We start from the raw sequence: 14434 nt of genomic DNA on the forward strand, positions 1-14434 counted from the left end.
AAAGAACACACCATCACCTACGACACGGTCTTGCCAAGAATGATCAAACCAAATCAAGCTGATAGATACAACTATCAGCGGGCAAGAAATACACGGAACAGAAGAACATATTATACCCATGGGTGTAATCAGCAAAATACCAACTGTGGGAAACTACAGGTCAGACCATAATAGTTTCTTCAACTAATAAATTGCATAGGGGGAAACAGCAGGAGGTGGAAGGAAAATATTTTTAAAAGACTTACAAGAAATATTCTTAAAAGGCAAAACTAAACTACAGTATTTAGTGGTGGTATATAGTGTTAGTGTTAGGTAGGGTGGTGATAATCTCACATGGATGATAACACCATAAAGAGAACATGGAAGTAATTAAGATAAAGTCGGGTTAGTGGTAGTTTTTAGAGAGAATGGAGGGCCGTGATTAGAAAATGGCATTGGAGGGCTTCTGGGGTGGCTGGCAAAGTTCTGTTCTTGACCTCAGTCGTGGTTACAGAGGTGTTAACCTTTTACTAGTTCATTAAACTAAGCTATACATTTGCTTTCTGTGGTTTCCTACATTTGTGCATTATTTTGTTTTACAACATAGAGGTCTAAAAAAATCAACTTGAAGGCAACAAAGACTATGCAGAGAAAAGAAAAATAAACCTTAAAATTATCATGAATACCCTCAAAGAAATAAGAGATATATTGTATCTTTGAAGCCCTGGTGGCGCACTGGTTAAGAGCTCGGCTGCTAACCAAAAGGTCAGCAACTGAAATCCACCAGCTGCTCCTTGGAAACCCTATGGGGCAGTTCTACTCTGTCCTACGGGGTCGCAATGAGTCGTAATCGACTAGACAGCAACGGGTTTGTTTTTGGCACTGTTTTAAACATTTTACATATACTACATTTTTTAATCCTCATAGCAAGCATAGAAGATAACTGAATTATAAAGAGGTTAAACAACCCTAGGCAGTCTGACTGCAGAATCCAAGTTCTTAGCCACCATGTTATGCTAGGAAGTATACATGCCTATGGGCAGGAATAGGAGTGGGAGATGGGTGGTGGTAACGTTAGACTTTGAGCTCTGTGTCTCTAGAAAGCAGAGATGGTTAAGAAATGTCTCACATTTGTGTTCTGGGAAAGGCTAACTGCAAATGATCACCCTACCCTCTCTTATTCCAGGATAAGACCTGTCTCCTTTCTTCGGAGGACTCCCACAGAGCTCCAAGGTGTCTCTTATTTACCTAAGAAAAAAAACCTTTTTTTTTCTTTTTATGGTCACTATGGAAACCCCGGTGGCATAGTGGTTAAGTACTATGGCTGCTAACCAAAACGTCGGCAGTTCGAATCTGCCAGGCGCTCCTTGGAAACTCTCTGGAACAGTTCTACTTTATCCTGTAGGGTTGCTATGAGTCCGAATCCCCTCAAGGGCAGTGGGTTTTTTTGGTTTTATGGTTTCTATGGGAACCCTGGTTGCGTAGTTAAGTGCTATGGCTGCTAACCAAGAGGTCAACAATTCGAATCTGCCAGATGCTCCTGGGAAACTCTATCGGGCAGTTCTACTCTGTCCTATAGGGTCGCTATGAGTCGGAATGGACTCCACCGCTGTGCATTTGGTTTTTTTTTTTTTTGGATGGTCGCTATGAGTCGGAACCAACCTGAGGGCATGTGACAACAACATAAAACCCTACCCTTTTCTTTGAGAAATTCCTCATTGACGAATGTTCTCCTTATTGCAATAGCCCAAATAAAATCATCTCCTAAATTGCCTGGTGCATTTTGTCTTTCACAGTGGATAAAAAGAAAGTTAAATCCTCATATTCTAGAGTCTATATAAATTGGTAAGAAAGGAATGAAATAATCAAGAAATGCATGTCATTTAAAGAATCAGATAAAAAAAAAACTGAAAGTAATTGCCTCTGGGAAAAGGGAAATAGTGGAGGGAGCCTGATGTTGTTAGGTGCCATGGAGTCAGTTTCAACTCATAGCCACCCTAAGTACAACAGAACGAAACACTACCCAGTCTTGCACCATCCTCACAACTGTTGCTATGTTTGAACCCATTGTTGCAGCCACTGTGTCAATCCATGTCTTGGAGAGTCTTCCTCTTTTTCACTGACCCTCTAATTTACCAAAAATCATGTCCTTCTCCAGGGACTGGTCCCTCCTGATCAGATGTCCAAAGTACGTGACATGAAGTTGCATCATCCTTGCTTCCAAGGAGCACTCTGGCTGTACTTCTTCTAAAACACTTATTTGTTCTTCTGGCAGTCTTTGGTATATTCAATATTCTTTGCCAACACCATAATTCAAAGGCATAAATTCTTTGGCTTTCCTTATTCATTGTCCAGCTTTCACATGCAAATGAGGCGACTGAAAACACCATGGTTTTGGCTTCAGGGACATCTAAGTCAATTGGCATAATAAAATCTGTTAAGAAAACATTCTGCTTCCCACTTTGGAGAGTGGCGTCTGGGGTCTTAAAAGCCAGCAAGCCACCATCTAAGATGCATCAATTGGTGTCAACCCACCTGGAGCAAGGAAGAACAAAGAACACTAAGGACACAAGGTTAACTATGAGCCTAAGAGACAGAAAGGACCACATAAAAGAGAGAATATTTCAGCCTGAGACTGGAAGAACTAGATGGTGCCTGGCCACAACCGATGACTGCCCTGACAGGGAACACAGCAGAGAACCCCTAAGGGAACAGGAGAGCAGTGGGATGCAGACCCCAAATTCTCGTAAAAAGACCAGACTCAATGGTCAGACTTGGACTAGAAGGACCCTGGAGGTCATGGTCCCCCGACCTTCTGTTAGCCCAAGACAGGAACCATTCCCGGGGCCAACTCTTCAGACAGGGATTGGACTGGAATATGGGATGGAAAATGTTACTGGTAAAGAACGGGCTTCTTGGATCAAGTAGACACATGAGACTGTGCTGGCGTCTCCTGGCTGGAGGGGAGATGAGAGGGCAGAGGGGGCCAGAAGTTGCCCAAATGGACACGAGGAGAGAGAGTGGAGGGAAGGAGGGTGCTGTCTCATTAAGGGGAGAGCAATTAGGAGTGTATAGCAAGGTGTGTATAAATTTTTGTATGAGAGACTGACCCGATTTGTAAACTTTCACTTAAAGCACAATAAAAATTAATTAAAAAACAAAACAAAACACCATGGCTTGAATCAGGTGCACCTTAGTCCATAAAGTGAAATCTCTGAACACTTTAAAGAGGTCTTCTGCAGCCAATTTGCTCAACGCAATGTGTCGTTTGATCTCGTGTTTGCTGCTTCCACGGGCGTTGATTGTGGATCCAAGTATAATGAAATCCTTGACAGCTTCAATATTTTCTCTGTTTATTATGATGTTGCTCATTGGTCCAGTTGTGAGGATTTTTGTTTTCTTTATGTTGAGGTGCAATCCATACTGAAGGCTGTTGTCTTTGATCTTCATCAGTAAGTACTTCAAGTCCTCTTCACTTTCAGCAAGCAAGGTTGTGTCATGTGCATACTGCAGGTTGTGAATGAGTTTTCCTCCAATCCTGATGCCCCGCTCTTCTTCATATATTCCAGCTTCTTGGATTATTTGGTCAGTGTAAAGACTGGGATCACTGCTTATCTCAATAAACTTGCAAAATTTGTTGACTCTTTAGACCACGTGTATATAGAGGTGATAAAAATAATTTAAAACAAACAAACAAAAAGAGCTAAGGAGAACCCCTATCAGGCCCTCGTTGTACTAATAACAACTTTCCAAACAAAGCTTCCAAGATTTCAGATGGGGGAAGGAATAAGAATAAGCTGGAAAAAATACCTTCATTTTGCCAATTAAGAAGGAAGACTGACTGGAAGGAAAAAAAATTAGACTCTATTACTTTTAACTGTGAATAATTCCGTATTAACTTGTGTGAGGGAGTTCCTGACTGGTGCAAGTGGGTTTGGCTGCTAAAGGTTGGAAATTAGAATCTACCCTGAGGCACCTTGAAGAAAGGTCCGGCAATCTACTTCTGAAAAATCAGCATTGAAAACTGTATGGAGCATAGTTCTACTCTGACACACATGGGGTCGCCCTGAGTTGGAGTCAACTTGATGGCAACTGGTTTTAACCTGTGTGAGCTAAGTCTTACTGTCTTATCAACAGGACTGAAAAAGAGAGGTGTGACTTTAAAACTCTGGGATTCGTGCAAGTTACCTGAGTATAAAGAACAAAGAAGAATATAGCGTTTAGAGGAAAGAAGTAGATATTTTTTAATTTGGAAAGGGTAACTTCCAGGTGGAAAAGTTAAAAAGATAACAAATCGAAATAATATCAAGAAAATTCTCCCAGAGATCATCTTTCAGCCAAACAATAGACATCCTTATAAAGTGAACAGTAACACCAGTGAGGAACGTGTTCCTTAGAACAATCAACCACATGAGACTAAAAGGGCAGCATTTGCCTAAAAGCAAAGTTCAGACGGGAGGAAGGGGCAGGAAAGATGGGTGGATGGAAACAGGGAACCCAAGAAGGAAGGGGTATACTGCTATCACATTGAGGGGATTGCATCCAATGTCATGAAACAAAATGTGTATAAACTGTTGGATGGAAAACTAATTTGCTCTGTAAACTATCACCCAAACCACAATAAAATGTTCAAAAAAAAAGAAAATTCAACAAAAGTGATACCTTAGGAGCCTGTGTTTCACATACAATTCTGTTTAGAGGAAGATGTCCTTTGTAACTAGAGTCAATGCAGATGTAAGGGGACATGCTTAGACAATTATTATTCAAATTTTCCAAGGTTAATGGATTTAGAGACAAAATTTCCTTTCAGGTCACTTTAAAAGTTTAGAATTTTAGCTTGAGGTACAAGTGTCTTCATTCAGGTTAATGGGTGCTCCCTTTTCCCCATTTTCTTTTCCTTTTTTTAAATTAAAAAATGATTGAGATCACAGGAGCTTCCAACGTTGTCTACCAGATATGCTGTATTTTGATTAATCCAAATTATATTAGTCCTATGCTAGAGGTTTGGCCAACTACCAGATTATAAAAATGTGGATGGGCTTCTGTCTACATGTAGAGAGAAAAATTACAAAAGGATGCTGTGATGGTTAAGATTGTGTGTCAACTTGGCTGTGCCATGATCCTCAGTGTTTTGGAAGTTGTATAATGTTGTCATCACTTCCCTGTTGAACTCTGATATATGATCACCCCTATGATGGAATCTGCTGAGTGGTACTGTTGGGTGCAGGGCCTGTGGCAGCTCACCACCCGCTCAGCCTTTATCTCTCCCCCCTCCGCTGCTGCTTCCTTCTTGCTCACCTTGCCAAAGCTTTTGGCTTGTTCTGGATCCAGCAGCTGCCTCTTGTTGTCTGACCTCCGGTTCTTGAGACTTGAGTTAGCAGCTTGCCTGTTGTTCTTGAGATTTGTAGATCTTCACAGCCTGTGAGCAAGAGCCCTGCTCTCTGACTTGCTGATCTTGGGTTCACTAGCTTCTGAGCCTTCATGAATTGGGAGAGGCCTCTATCCTGATCCACAAACTTGGGATGCTCCAGCCTCTACAATTGCGTGAGCTGTTTCCTTGATACATCTCTCTGTATATACTTATACGCTTTACTGGTTTTGCTTCTCTAGGGAACCCACGCTAAGACAGATGAAGGTAAAAAATGTAGGGATGCTGCAGCAGATGAAGGAATACTGGAGGAGGTTGGAAGCTGTGAAATGGATCATATAGAGCAGAGGACTATTAAACAGACAATATTCAACAAAGGACACATTTATCGTATCGGAAGAGAAAGATAGTAGAATTGGTTAGAAAAGTAAAAGGAAGCCTAGAAAAAGATGCTATCAGAGAAATGAGAAGAAGTCAGATGAGACCTGACAAAAAACTTGTATTATCCTGGATGAAGAGTAGAGCCAAAAAGTGGGAAGGAGAACGCAGTTGTAAACAAGAAAATGCTCAGAAGACCCGCTCCCACACTCCTACAAGAAGCCAGAGGCACCTTCCTTGCAAGGGAGAGCAGAATAACCTGGAGTTGGAAGATCACTTAGTTAATCTTAAGTAGGTGAATTCCTAGAGATGGAGTTGGGGGAAGAAGTGGGGTACCACCCAGAAGTGGCTAAGAATAAATTATCAGCTGAGCCCCACTCAAGCAGGAAGCCCAGCACCTGGTCTGCTTGCTGGCATGTGGGTTAAACTGTCTCACACTTGGGATTTTATGTGTCTCTGTGTGTGTGTGCACGTGCTTTATCCATATGTCAGGACAAAAAATTTTTTTCAGTCACAGGACTCAAAACTTGGATTTCAGTCCATTTAAGGGTTTGGAATTTTAGATTTTTCACAGCTTTTGTAAAAAAAATCTTAAGATACCATTACCATGATTGGTACAGAAGAGATTTTGGTATGTATGCTGGGGTGTCATTAAGTTTGGTCAGATTCCATTTTATTGATTGCCTTGGCATCCATTTTAGTTTGGTTAATTTAGAGGTCTGCACGAACAGCATCTGGGTGTTTCCTACTAGGTACCTCCAATGCTTCCTGACTCAATGTTAATGGTTACCACCTGTGGGTGGCCAAGCCATGGGCTAGGTCCTCACATTGCTCTACCTAAAATCCCAAGTACGCTATGCTGATCAGACCCCTACACAGACGACCCACGCCCACCTGCCTTTGACTATTCCTGCTTGCCTCCTTTAAACGACCCGTAAGAATTTAGTCTGTGAAAACTGTGTGTACTCCACCCTTGGATCCTAATAAAGGCTGTGCCCCCAGTCCACCACCATTCTCTCCTTACTCACACTCCCCAGTGTGGCCCTTGGGCATGCCGTGCTCCTCCAGGACCTGTGAGTATAATACAGTTTTTTCCAATTCCTGTTTGTCCTCATTCGTGGAAGTGTTGACTTATCAGAGCTGATAAAAATCAGTCCTACAATACAGGCTGTTGTGGAGATTAGACAACCCCCCCTGGCTGAGATGTCTGGGAAGCTTGCTCTGCTTCATTTTCATTAGCAGGCTGAAATGACAGGCATCTGAAGATACAGGGCCCAGGCAACTAGCCCCAAGCTCAGAGTAAGCAGATAAGTTAACCTAGGTAGGAGGTGTCCACCTTCATGTGGCTGCTAACTCTTTTGGCATCTGTGAAAGGTGGCACATCCAGCATAGTGATATGCTCCTCCTCTTCGGGTATAATTTCATTAGAAAAACAAAACCCCTCCTGCCAAAAAAATCTTACATGGGGTTGAGGTGAGTAGAGCACAAATGTAATGTGAACCTAAAACTGCAAGTGAAATCTAAAAACACGGCAGTTGTTTTTTGAAGAGTTCGTTTTTGTGCAACCCATAAATATTGGTAAAATTATGTAAGTCTACAGAAATTACTTCACTTGCACTTTATTTCTGAATGCTTAAATTTCTGGTAATTATTTTAATGTGATTATAGTTTTTAGCATCCTTAATTGGTTTTAGAAAAAGTTGGGTTGGTACAATCTAGAGATTAATACCTGTCTTAGTTATCTAGTGCTGCCATAACAGAAATGCCACAAACCAGAGGCTTTAACAAACAGGTATTTATTTTCTCACAGTTCAGGAGGCTAGAAGTCGAAATTCAGGGTGCTGGCTCGAGGGAAAGGCTTTCTCTCTCTGTCGGATCTGGAGGAAAGTCCTTGTCTTTTTAAGCTTCTGCTCCTGGACGATCTTCATGTGGCTTGGTGTTATGGATTGAATTGTGTCCCCCCAAAATGTGTGTCACCTTTGCTAGGCCATGATTCTCAGTATTGTGTGGCTGTCCTCCGTTTTGTGATTTGATGTAATTTTCTTATGTGTTGTAAATCCTAATCTCTGTCTGTGGTAAATGAGGCAAGATCAGGTTATGTTAAAGAGGATTAGGGTGGGATGCAACACCCTTACTCAGATCACAGCCTTGTTCCAATGTAAGGGGGTGTTCCTCTGGGGTGTGGCCTGCATCACCTTTTATCTTACAAGAGATAAAAGGAGAGAGAAATGAACAGAGGAAAGAGGATCTCGTACCACCAAGAAAGAAGCACCAGGAGCAGAGCATGTCCTTTGGACCTGGAGTCCCTGTGCTGAGAAGTTCCTAGACCATGGGAAGATTGATGACAATGACCTTCCCCCACAGCCAACAAAGGGAAAAAAGCCTCCCTCTGGAGCTGGTGCCCTGAATTCGGACTTCTAGCCTTCTAAGCTGTGAGAGAATAAATTCCTGTTTGCCAAAGCCATCCACTTCTGATATTTCTGTTATAGCAGCACTAGGTAACTAGACATTTGGCATCTCTCATCCCCTATCTCTACTTCTTTCACTTGCTTGTTTAATCTCTTCTATATCTCAAAAGAGTTTGATTTAAGATACACCCTACACTAATCCTGTCTCATTAACATACCAAACACCACACATTTTATAACCACAGACATAGAGGTTAGGATTTACAACATATATTTTTGGAGGACACAATTCAATCCTTAACAATACCTATCTGTGTTAATCTGAAGAACTTTAATAAACTAGAATTTGAGCTCAACATTGTCTGGGAGAAAAGATAATAATAGCTCCTGTCTGGAGAAGAGATGAGGGCAGAAGGGGTCAGTGTATATAGCAAGGTGTATGTAAGTTTTTGTATGGGAGACAGATGTGGTTTGTAAACTTTCACTTAAAGGATAATAAAAACTAAAAAAAAAAAAAAAAAAAGCAACACTAGGGTCCATGAAAACAAAGTGGTAAAGGAGAATTTTAGGCAAAATCTCAAAAGCTTATATGGGATTTAACCTGAGCTCCTAAGTGCTCAATAAATGTATGTATTTTTTTTGTGCTTCCTTGGAGGGAAACTGGAGATTCTTTTTCTTTACAGCAAGTGAGTACCTGGGTAAGACACTGAAGGGGTTCAGGAGCTTTGCTATTCAAAAGTGTGGTCTGAAAACCAGAAGCATCATCACTATAGAGTTCGCGAAAAATGTAAAATCTCAGGCCCCTTCCAGACTTACGGAATCAGAATCGGCCTTTTAACAAGGTTCCTAGGTGACTGATATGCACACATTAAAGTCTGAGACACAGTGACCTAGAATAGATCATCATTCCAGAATACGTTCCAGGATATTTGAATCAAGGTTCAAAATGATAAAGAAAAAATACAGATTCCTAAATTTGGGAGCAAGACCATAATTTAAACACATAGTCTGGTATAACAATGTACAGTAGGATCCATCAAAGTTGGTGGAAAGAAGACATAAACATTCACATTAGAGTACAATAAAAAGAAACAAACAAAAACAATGAATACGGTTAACAGAGAAAGACTAGAAGTTTGTGATGAGATTGAAAAGATATAAAAAATAAGAAAAAAAATTTATCTATAAATATGAGTTAAATGATTGGTAGCTAACCAAAAAAATACAAGTATATCACCCACAATAGTTAGTATATGACCGTCCATCAGGGACACCATTTCCCCTCCCCCAGTGCTCTTCTTAAATGAAGATGTGGCCTTGCTAATTCTGAGTTTGGTTCAAGAACCAGAGGTGCCTAATGTATGGTATTTCCTTATGCCAAATCTTATAAATTGTTAATGTAAATTCGTTCAGAATGGTAATATTATCCTCAGGTATAAAAAGACAAGGAATTAGCAAGTATTGAGTTTTCAACAAAACCTTCCGTTATGCAAAAAATGCTACAGGAAGTTGCCAAGGCCCTTCAGTTAGGGACCCTGCTATGCTTAAGCACCTGTTATTGTCCTGAATAGGCAATGTTATTCTTATAAGATTCAGTATATTTTGCTTAATAAACAGCAGAACTTAATCTAACCTTATAGTTTGTGACAATCAGAAGCTCATCTGAAATGATACTTACAGTAATTAACTATGATTTGCTTAAAAATGACTGTTATAAATGCAAGAATATTCAAGAATAGAAATTAAGTAGATCTGAGTATACTGACATTTATACTCAAATGTTATTTTCAAGCATTTATGGAACATTTGCTAAAATTAATCATATACCAAAAAGATCACTGGCCACAAAGAAAATCTCAATCAAAAGGAAGAAACTGAATATACTACTCTACATGATGCAACAGAATTAAAATGTTAATGAACCCTGAAGGGATCGGAAAAAAAAACTTTTGCTTGGGAATTAAAACAGACCTTCCTTAGTAGCTACTGAGACAAAAAGAAAACTATAAAATATAATTGCCAATGAGTTAGAAAATAAGATTATTAAGATTAAAAGGTATGGATTGCTGCCAAAGCTTTAAGTAGGTTAAATTTATATCCGTAAACACTTCCAAGTAAAATTCTTTAAAAGAATAAAAATATTAATTAAATATTCAATTGAAGAAGAAAGAAAAATAACTGAAAGCAAACCATAAGGAAAGAAAGAGGAAGAAATACTAAAAGTAAAATCAGAAACTGAGTTATAAAACAAACAAAAACAGTTGACAAAGCCAAGAGCTGATTCTCAAAAAATGAAACACTCAAGCCACTGAGGCAATTAAAAAAAAAAAAAAGAAGACATGAGAAAGAGGCTATATAAGATAAAATATGTTAAAACTATATACTGAGGGAGTGACACGACTAAGATAGCAAGAGTAAGAAGCACCACGTGCCTAACCCCAAACAAACATCAAAGAAACAGAAACTGTCAGAGCCCACTAGCAATCAAGAACATGCAGAACAAGAAAAAGGTAACTCAAGAAAGCAGTAGGAAAACTTTTGTGACTTCTGTTGCTGGGCAGTCCCCTCCCCTGCGTTCTAGAACTACCACATTATATTCATTATATTACTCAAATGTTTCATTTTCAACAACAAAAATCACAAAGCATAGAGAAAAACAGGGAAGGATAGCTCATTCAAAGCCATAAAATGAAGTGAAAGATACCACTCCTGAGAAATCTCCAAGATATTGGACTTATTAGATAAAGACTTGACAATAGCTAAAGAGCTAAAAGAAAACACAAGAACTAAAGAAAAGCAGGGAAATAATTTATGAACAAAATGAGAATACCAATAAAGAGATAGAAATTATAAAGAACAAACCAGAACTTCTGGTGCTAAAAAGTACAATAACTGAAATGAAAAATTCACTAAAGAGGCTCAACAGCAGATTCGAACTGGCAGAAGAATGAATCAGCAAACCTGAAGATAGGACAATTGGAATGAGACAGCCTGAGGAACAGGAATAAAAAAGAAATAAAGAAAAATGAACAGAGCCTAAGGAGACTGTGGGACACCATCAAATGGGCCAACATACACATTATGTGGGCCCAGAAGGACAAGAGGCAGAAAGAATATTTGAAGAAATAATGGTTGAAAACTTCCTAAATTTGACAAAAGACATGAATCTATACATCAAAGAAGCTCAATGAGCTCAAGTAGCATAAAACTAAAAAGATCTGTGCTGAGACACATTATATTCTGTCACGGATTGAATGGTGTCCCCTCAAAATATCTGTCAACTTAGCTGACACGAGTCCCAGTATTGTGTGATTGTCCACCATTTTCTGTGATTTCTCTGTGTTGTAAATCCTATCACTATGATGTAATAAGATGGATTAGTGGCAGTTATATTGATGAGATCTATAAGATTAGATAGTGTCTTAAGCCAATCCCTTTGAGATAAAAAAATAGAAGTGAGCAAAGAGACAGGGGGACCTCATACCACCAAGAAGGCAGTGTGGCAGCAGAGCATGCCTTTGGACCTGAGTTCCTGTGCTGACATGCTCCCAGACCAAGGGAAGACTGATGCATCACAAGGACCTTCTTCTAGCACCGACAGAGAGAGAAAGCCTTCCCCTGGAGCTGGCACCCTGAATTCGGACTTCTAGCCTATTGGATTGTGAGAACAAACTTCTCTTTGTTAAAGCCATCCACTTGTGGTATTTCTGTTATAGCAGCACTAGATGACTAAGACAGAATTTGGTACCGAGAGAGCAGGGTGCTCCTCTAACAGAGACCTAAAATGTGGGAGCAGCTTTGAGACTGTGAATGGATACAAGACTCAGAAGGAAGCAAGGAGAACTGTTAACACTGGAGAAGGTGCAGATGATGAGAAACAGCAGCAGAGGACTGGTGGCAGCATCAGAGGACTGGCAGCAGCAGCAGAACCAGATCAGCACCAGACAGTACTGGAGCCTACCCAAGGAGCGAGAGAGCTGAGTACCTGTGCGCAGGAGGCTTCCTGGCGGAAGGGGGTGCCTCCAGGCACTTATCAGTGGAGCTACTGAGCTTTAGAACACTTGCCTCAGCAGGGCAGATGCAGGCATGAGGCCCGAGGAGCGGAGAGGCCAAGAAACCAGGAAGCAGAAGCTGAAGAGACAAGGAACACAAGAAGCCAAGCTGCCTCAGTCTCAAAAGGTATGGGCAGGACCTCTGGGGTTTCGAAGAGTGGAGCAATGGCCTCTGGTGTTTCTAAGGGTGGAGATGCCACCCAGATGGACCAGGAGAATTGTGCGCCTAAAGCTGAGGGAGCAGAGTTGCTGTCCCAGTGAGCCCAGAAGGCAGGGCGGAAGCCCAGGGCAGAGGGGCCTCCACTCAGAATCTGGAGAGTGTGGCTAATACCTAGAGTCTAAAGGGCAAGGCGATTGTGTAAATTGTCTCAGAAAACAGGCGATTATTTTCAAAGCCCTGAGGGCTAATGCGGAAACCCTGGTGGCGTAGTGGTTAAATGCTACGGCTGCCAACCAAGAGGTCAGCAGTTCAAATATGCCAGGCGCTCCTTGGAAACTCTATGGGGCAGTTCTACTGTCCTATAGGGTCGCTATGAGTTGGAATCGACTCGACAGCATTGGATTTGGTTTGGTTTTTTTGAGGGCTAATGTAAAGTGTTCTGCTGATTTGCTTGGTGCCTGTTATGCCTTCTTTCCAATTTCTCCCATTTGTAATGGAAATGTCTAGCTTGTGCCTACCTGTTCTGCCATTGTACCTTTGGAAGCAGATCTAGATTTCACAGATGAAGAGGAATTTTTGTATTTTGGACTTGGAGTTGATTTAAGACTTTTGCTATATAATGTGGTGAATATGTTTTACGGGTGGTGAGGACATGAATTTTTGTGGGCCAAAGGGTGGGATGTCATGGATTGAATTGTGTCCCCCCAAAATATCTGTCAACTTAGCTGGGCCATGAGTCCCAGTATTGTGTGATTGTCCACCATTTTCTGTGATTTCTCTTATGTGTTGTAAATCCTATCACTATGATGAAATGAGATGGATTAGCGGCAGTTATATTGATGAGACCTGTAAGATTAGATAGTGTCTTAAGCCAATCTCTTTGAGATATAAAAGAGAGAAGTGAGCAGAGAGACAGGGGGAACCTCATACCACCAAGAAAGCAGTGTGGGAGCAGAGCGCACCTTTGGACCTGAGGTTCCTGTGCTGTGATGCTCCCAGACCAATGGAAGACTGATGCATCACAAGGACCTTCCTCCAGCACCAACAGAGAGAAAGCCTTCCCCTGGAGCTGGCACCCTGAATTCGGACTTCTAGCCTACCAGACTGTGAGAGAATAAACTTGTCTATGTTAAAGCCATCCACTTGTGGTATTTCTCTTATAGCAGCACTAGGTGACTAAGACATAATCAAACTGTCGAAAACCAAAGACAAAGAATCTTGAAAAGAGCAGGAGAGAAGCAATTCATCACCTAAAAGGAATACTCAGTAAGATTAAGTGTTAATTTGTTCTCAGAAACCATGGAGGCCAGGAGACAGTGTGGTGACATAAAGTACTAAAAAAACACAAACAAACAAAAAACTGTCAACCAAGAATTCGGTATCCAGCAAAACTGTCCTTCGAAAGTGAAGGAAAAATTAAGACATTCTCAGATAAATAAAAGTTGATGGAGTTGTTACCCCAAACCTGCCCTACAAACAGGAGCAGATTAACTAGGAAGCATGGCATGCACCAGCTTACAGTAAGAAAGGTACGCATGGGCTTAACTGTGCTTAGGTACTAATTCGTAGTGTACAATTTCACCTGGTTTTCATATCTCCACAATGAAATTTCTAAAACTGTATGTCAGTAAAAATAAAATTTCCTACAAAATAATTTTTGTTTAAACATTTTCTAAAGCTGACTCAAAGAGCTGTTGTTGTTGGGTGCTGTTGAGTCAGTTCCAACTCATAGCGACCCTACGCACAAGAGAATGAAACACTGCCCGGTCCTGCGCCATCCTTAAAATTGTTGTTATGCTTGAGCCCATTTTTGCAGCCACTGTGTCGATCTACCTCACTGAGGGTCTTCCTCTTTTCCGCTGACCCTATACTTTACCTAGCATGATGTCCTTCCCCAGGGACTGATCCCTCCTGACAACATGTCCAAGGTATGTAAGACGCAGTCTCGTCATCCTTGCTTCCAAGGAGCATTTTGGTTGTGCTTTTTCCAAGACAGATTTGTTTGTTCTTTTGGCAGTCTGTGGTATATTCAATATTCTTTGCCAACACCACAATTCAAAGGCATCAATTCTTCTTCGGTCTTCCTTAT

General features: G+C 40.9%; 1 protein-coding gene across 6 annotated transcripts in view; it reads right to left on the bottom strand.

Moving 5' to 3' along the window:
• The window catches only part of ZNF624 (zinc finger protein 624), a 75492-nt gene that overhangs the window by 47062 nt on the left and 13996 nt on the right, over positions 1 to 14434 (bottom strand). The window contains exon 1 of one of the 6 annotated variants that reach the window (XM_049859479.1): positions 5278 to 5718. The exons of the other annotated variants lie outside the window; for them this stretch is intronic. The gene's annotated coding sequence lies outside the window, so the exon portion shown is untranslated. Of the gene's footprint in view, positions 1 to 5277; positions 5719 to 14434 lie in introns of those variants that run through there. 6 annotated transcript variants of the gene reach the window in all.

Source organism: Elephas maximus, chromosome 19 (assembly GCF_024166365.1).
Source record: "Elephas maximus indicus isolate mEleMax1 chromosome 19, mEleMax1 primary haplotype, whole genome shotgun sequence".
In the NCBI taxonomy this organism is placed as follows: Eukaryota; Metazoa; Chordata; class Mammalia; order Proboscidea; family Elephantidae; genus Elephas; species Elephas maximus.